Source organism: Adiantum capillus-veneris, chromosome 9 (assembly GCF_014529385.1).
Source record: "Adiantum capillus-veneris isolate H3 chromosome 9, ASM1452938v2, whole genome shotgun sequence".
Classification (NCBI taxonomy): Eukaryota; Viridiplantae; Streptophyta; class Polypodiopsida; order Polypodiales; family Pteridaceae; genus Adiantum; species Adiantum capillus-veneris.
Genome location: NC_140939.1, coordinates 74700138 through 74707294, shown reverse-complemented (window position 1 = coordinate 74707294; position 7157 = coordinate 74700138). Strand labels below are relative to the sequence as shown.

Sequence of the window (7157 nt, the reverse complement as noted above, 5' to 3'; positions counted from 1 at the left end):
CCTGCTTGATCCTGCACCACGACCTCTTTGACTGCCCCTGCCTTGAGACTGGTTTCCCCTACCACCTGTATTGTTTTGATTTGATTGACCTTCTTGAAATTGGTCCCTGCAACCCCTTGGGCCTCGACCACGACCTCTACCTCTACCTCTACCTCTGTTGGAGTTAGAATAGAAGGCCTGTTCAGAATTATTTCTGCCATGAGAAGAAGATGTGTCAAGGTTCTTCTCCTCAAGAATAAGCATAGCCTAACAACCTCTCTTTGCCCACCTTGCAATAGCCTAATAAGGGTGCCATGTTTCTATGCTAAGTCTTGCCCTGAGTCTCCATCTCTGCTGTGAACTCTGTCTCTTTGATAGCTGAATCATAGAAGCTTCTTGATGGCAATCGTACACCCATCTTTTAACTCAGCTTTGTATATCTTGCCAGAACATCCTAGGCCAATGAGGCTCTCTCGGCAAAAATCACTTGTTGCCTATATAAGTTGTGCAAAATCAAGCCTTCTAAGAGGCCTCTCAAAGGTATCCATATTGATGCTAAAGGGCTCCCTCTCCCCTCTTATGTTCCAGTTGTTGTTTCCATTGCATGGTGCCAGATGAAGATTGCTGAGCACACATCAATATCTAGTCGTCCCTTCTTAGCCCTCTACATGACATACACACTAGTGCAAGATCTATCACCATTCCCATAAGCATGTTGGGCCTTGGCTCATGGAAGCACAATAAATTGATTATGATCAATGCATATGCATCTCTCAGATGTCTTGTTATCTTTTGACATGTTGCCACAAGGTGGCAGGGGTTCACCACATAGACCTGGGTTGTGTTCAGAACCTGCTGAAGAAGCAATGCTGAGCTGCCTAGTTGATTGGGCCAGAGACACATCAATCTGAACTATCAAGTGGTCAAAGCCTTCCTTCAAGCTTGTTATAGGGGAGCTCCAAAACTCCTATGGTTGTGAGAAGCATAAAACTTGCAGGGATGGCACCCACCAGAAAGTTGTGATCCAGGCTCAACGTCATTAGGGTATTGAGATAACTGATTTCTTTGGGTAAGCTGCCCTCCAATCTATTGTAGGAGAGGTCCAGTACATATATGCTATTGAAGTCTGGATCATTGTTTAAGAGGTCTCTTGTGTAGAGTCTAGAGGAGTCACATGCATTCATCAATGGGATTGGGGCGAGAGCTTCTAGAGTTACACCTACTGCCCTGAATTTGTATGAATGGAAACACTTGATCATGGAGGCGATCTTTGGGCTCATTCACACGGAGCCCAATCCTTGACGGCATGGGGCCACTCAAGGAATTGTTGTTGAGATCAACCCACAGAAAATTGGTGGCCTTTGCAATCTCAGAAGTTATAGGGCCCCAGAGGATGTTGTTGCCCATTTCTAGCATTGTCAACTGATGTATGTTTTGAAGCAAAGATGCTATTTGTGAGATAGTTTTTGGAGAGTAGGAGCCATTGCATTTCAGTGCCATTGGAGACCTCAGCAGATAACAGACCAGAAAGGAAGTTTTTATTTATGTTACCATATACACGTGGTGGTGATGTGTGTGAACACACTAGGACCGTTGGGGCATTTTTTCCTCTTTAGAAGGTTTTTTCCCCCGAGCATTGTATATACGTCCATCACTTGGCTATCTATCTTTCTATTGCACACTAAGTAACACACTCTCTATTGTGTCCCTTAAGCTTCCTTCGTCTTCTCCAAGCTGTGTGCCTTTCTCTGCAACCCTAATTCCAACAATTGGTATCAGAGTAGGTTACGTCCTCCCGGGCTTAGTTGCCAACTGCTCAAGCATACGCCTGCTCACTTTCTCCGATTACAGTGAGGTTTGGCGAGCAATCCCAAGTCTATAAATATTTCGGGTAAGCTCGTAGAGCTTAGTTTGCTCAGTTTTTTTATTCAGGCTCATTTCAGTCTCTATTTCTACTATAGGCAAGTCTGCATAGGTAATTTCATCATTTTGTGCAGAATTTTTGTCAGTGCCATTTTTTGCGTAACAGGTGCCTTACGGTCTTCTACGGTTTGTGCTATATAGCATGTGTTGTTCTCGCTCTTTTTCTTCTATTTTTGGGCAGTTTTGACATCAGGTGCAGCATTTACCATGGCTGACAACAACATAGATGTCTTCAAGATGTTTGTTGCTGAGAACAGGTTGGATGGGGACAATTACCCTATCTGGCTTATATGATGCAACATGTTCTTGTGTCAAAGGGCGTCTCGAATATTGTGCAGGGCATTGATGTACGTCCTGGTTTTGAGGATGTAGGTGATGTTGAGGATGTTGCAGGTCTTGTTGCAAGAATTGCTGCTATTAGAGTTGTTTTGCCTACGCCAGAAAAAGCTCATTGGGATGTTAAGGATGCGGAGGCTCATGCATTGATTGCGTTGTCTGTGACGTGCACCATTGTTCTTCACATCCGTTCAACAAAATCTGCAAAACAGGCTTGGGATATATTGGTTGGTCTTTATGCAAGTTGCAATGAGGCTAGAATTGCTTTGCTGCGTAAAGAGCTGGAGTCAAAGATTATGCATGAGGAAGATGATATGGACACTTTCCTTGCTACTGTCAAGGATATCAATGAGCAACTTATTTCTGTAGGTAAAGTCATTTCAAACAATTCCCTTGTGCAGACTGTTCTTGATGCCTTACAAGATTCTTACCAGACTTTTGCTAGTACTTGGAGACTTATGACCCAAGGAAATCGAGAAGTTGTCAAGTTTGATGCATTATGCACATTGCTGTTACAAGAGTCACTTTCCAAAAAAAAAAGGACTAGACAGTGTGCAGTTGAAAAGGCTTTCATTGCTTCTCAAAGAAAGGGTGGTAACAGCAATGAAGCCACTTCTTATGGTTCGACTAAGTGGCAAAACTTTTGTTCCCAATGCTTCTGTTGGCAGCACTTCGTCTGGCAATTTTGGTGATGCAAATAGAAGATGCGTTGCCATTATTGTAAAGCTAAAGATCACTTGATCAAGCAGTGTCCTAAGATGAAGGAAAAAGAGGCTAAGAAGAAAGAGGGTGGTTCCATTGCAAATGCTGGTTCCACTACAAATGCAGTCATTGTGAGTCTTCTATAAAAGGAGACTGTGTTGCTGATGTTGATGGAGAATGGACTTTTAGTGCAGAGTGCACTTACAATCCTATTTTCCATGATGCATGCTTTGCTGTAGATTCACATGTGTGGTATTTCGATAGTGGTGCTACAAAGCACATTACCTCACATCGTGAATTGTTCACTTCTCTTGAGTCTCTCCCTCATGGGAATTTAGTCACTTGTGCCAACAATGCCTCTTATCCGGTTCAAGGAGTTGGAAAGATTGTGATTATTGCTGCAAATGGCAGTTCCTTCACACTTGTTGATGAACTTTATGTACTTGGGATCAAGAAGAATATCTTGTTTGTATCCACACTTGCTAGACTTGGACTTGTAGTCAAATTTGTAGATAACAAATGTACAGTTCATAATCTCAGCTTTGGTGATGAAATTGTTGCATTTGGCCTTTTGTGCGTGGGCTGTATAAGCTCACTTTGTATGACAAGTGTGGAAAAAATTTTTCAAATGCAGTTGCAAATTCAAGGGCTATTTCAGATGCAAAACTTTGACATGCACGTTTTGTTCATCTAAATTTTGCCAGTTTGCTACGTTTGCAGAAATCTGATATGGTTGCTTCTTTTCCGCCTCTTGAAGCATCTCTCAAACATGTTTGTGAAGACTGTATTTTGGGTAAAATATAGCGTTCTAAGTTTCCAAAGGATGGTTCAGTTAGGGACACATGCAGGTTGCACCTTGTGCATAGTGATGTTTGTAGACCCATGCAAACTCCGTCCTTGGGCAATTACCTGTACTTTGTGACTTTCATTGATGATTACTCCAGGCATGCATGGGTATTTGTGCTTAAAGCAAATTCTGAAGTTTTTATGTGCTTCAAATAATTTCTGGCTATGGCTGAAAATGTCTCTAAATATACTATGGGCACCCTCCGTTGCGATCAAGAGGGGGAGTATATGTCTCATGAATTCAATGCATTTCTGGGTAGTCGTGGGATAAAACAACAATGTACAGTGCCTTATACACCTCAGCAAAATGGTGTTGCTGAGAGGAAAAACGGGTCCATAAATGGCACGATGTATGGTCAAAAGTCAAGATTTTCCGTATTCTTTTTGGCTTGAGTCCATCATATGTGCCACTTATGTACTAAACAAGTTTCCTACAAAAGCTTTGCAGTCTATTACTCCATATGAAGCATGGTATGATAGAAAGCCTTCTATTGAGCACATGCGTGTTTTTGGTTGTTTGGCATATGCTTTGGTGCCACAAACACAGCTCAGAAAATTAGATGATAAGGCTGTCAAATGTATTTTTGTTGGTTATAGTGTTGAAAGCAAAGGTTACAGGTTGTATCATCCGCAAACAAAATGTATTCAGGTTTCACGGGATGTAGTGTTTGTGGAAGATTCTGTTCAGCCCTTGCTGTCATGTACTAGAGACAGTAATGTAAGCTAACAGGACATTTATGACACTTTGTTGCCTCTTTTCAATGGTGGAAATACGATGTAAGTTCCAATGAGGCAAATGTACAGCCTACGGGGGTTTCTGCAAATGTTACAGATCAGCCTATTGCTGATGCACATGTACATGATGTACTTGATGAGGAAAGGACTGAAAATGAGCAGGCTAGAGGTATGCCAAAATGGCTCGTGCACACTTGCGTGACACTAAATTGGATGCACCTTTGTCTAGTCGTACTCGTTCAGGCTCTGACCATGCATCTTATGCATCAGGTTGTTATGCTTTGGCTGTGTCTAGCTTACATGATGTTGAGGAGCCTCTATCTTTTGATGAAGCACAGAATTCAAAAAATTGGATGGTTGCCATGCAATCAGAATATGATGCACTTATAGAAAATGACACATGGACTTTATTTGATTTGCCTCCTGGCAAAAAGGCCATTGGTATGAAATGGGTTTACAAGCTGAAACACAAGCCGGATGGTGAGATCGATCACCATAAGGCTTGACTTGTTGCAAAGGGTTATGCATAGCAAAGGCATAGATTATGAAGAAAATTTTGCTCCCACTTGTCATATGACTACTGTGCGTTTTCTATGTGCATTGGCAGCTCATTTTGGTTGGGATGTACATCAATCAGACATTGTTACTGCTTTCTTGAATGGTGACATATTTGAGGAAGTTTATGTAACGCAGCCTCACGGTTTTGTCATAAAAGGACAAGAGGACAAAGTGTGAAAATGTAAGAAGGCTTTGTATGGGTTGAAGCAATCTCCTCGTGCTTGGTATGTGAAAGATGACACTCATTTGGTCAAGCGAGGCTTTCGTAACAGTACAACTGAAAGCACATTGTATGTAGAGCAAGAGGGTGATGTACTTCTCATTGTGGTCTTTATGTAGATGATTTTCTGATCACTGGACCAAATGAGAGCCATATTGCTGAATTCAGGCTGATTTGCATGCTACTTTCAAGATGAAAGATTTGGGGCTGTTGCATCATTACTTGGGTATACAGTTTAAGTAGTGTGATGGTGGTATTGCCTTGTGTCAAGAAAGTTACATAGCGACATTGCTATGTAAGTTTGGACTTGAAGATTGCAAACCTATTGACACTCCCATGGAAACAGGTTTGAAGTTGAGTCTACATGATGCTGGCGATCCTGCTGATGTCACTCTTTATCAAACTACTGTTGGTTGCCTCATTTATGTATGTAGCACGAGGCTAGATATTCAATTTGCAGTCTCACAGTTCAATAGATTTATGCATAGCCCAGGGTCTAAGCATTCGCACGCTGTCAAGAGGATTTTCCGCTACCTTAGTGGCACTGTACATCTTGGCTTGTTTTATCCCAAGGGGGGATCATTGCCGCCAGACTTACATGCTTTTTTGGACTCAGATTGGACTGGTTGTTTTGACACGCGAGTGTCCACAAGTGGTTTTTGTTTCATGCTTGGCAGTTCATGTATATCATGGTTGATCAAGAAGTAACCTACTATGGCCACTTTGAGTTGTGAGGCTGAGTACAGGACAGTCTTCATAGCTACGGTTGAGTGTGTATGGCTCAGAGGCCTTATGGATGATTTGGGTGTTGGACAGGATACTGCCAACCCTATCTATAATGACAGTCAGAGAACATTGGTAGTTGCGAGGAACCCAGTTTTTCATGCTCGCACAAAGCACATGGAGGTGCATTACCACTATGTCAGGGAGAGGCTCTCAGTAGGAGAGATCACAGCTTGGCTTATGTGCCAACACAGGACAACCTTGCAGATATTTTCACAAAGGCATTGTCTCGTGAGAAGCTTGAAGCTTTCCGCAAAGGTTTGGGCTTACTCCCCTTTGTGGACTGATCATGTCCTCAGGGCATGGCACTTCCCCTTACTCATGTGCTAGCTCTTGTTCACCACATCACTCCAGGGGGGATTTGTTACCATATACATGTGGTAGTGATGTGTGTGAACACCCTAGGACCGCCGGGGCATTTTTCCCCCCTTTAGGAGGTTTTTTTCCCCCGACCATTGTATATACGCCCATCACTCTAGGGCTATCTATCTTTCCATTGCACACTAAGTTACACACTCTCTATTGTGTGCCTTGAGCTTCCTTCGTCTTCTCCAAGCTGTGTGCGTTTCTCTGCAACCCTAATTCCAACAATTTAGAATGAGAACTCTTAGCTTGGACAACAACCCTCTCTCTTTTGGAACCTCTCCCATAAACTCATTGTACCACATTGATTAGGTCTCCAGGTTCAACATACACTGACCTCAGGAGGTGTCTCGTCATGCAGATGATTGAAGCTAAGGTCTAGCGTCTGTGATTAGCAGGGGCTATTGGAATATCTCGTATACACTTGAGCATTGGAGAGCATCAACTTATCCAAGGCAAAGGATGGAGAGCATAATTGTGATGCAATAGAGCCACTCAGCTTGTTGGAGCCTTGTCCAAGCACCTTCACAGTGTTCAAGTTGGTGATGTCCATTTCAAGGAGTCGTCCTGTGAAGGCATTGAAGGTGAGAAGCAAGCTCTCCAAGTTGTGGAAATGGGTGACAATTTATGATGGGAAGCTCCTGGAGAGCTTGTTGCTTGCCAAGTTGAGGTATTGGAGGGACGAAGGAATGGTACCTAAGAAATTGTTGAT

General features: G+C 42.7%; 1 pseudogene; it reads right to left on the bottom strand.

The window, feature by feature from the left end:
- Window positions 1-229: 229 nt before the first annotated feature.
- LOC147450685 (brassinosteroid LRR receptor kinase BRL1-like) lies at window positions 230-6821 on the bottom strand (annotated as a pseudogene).
- Between the last annotated feature and the right edge of the window lie 336 nt (window positions 6822-7157).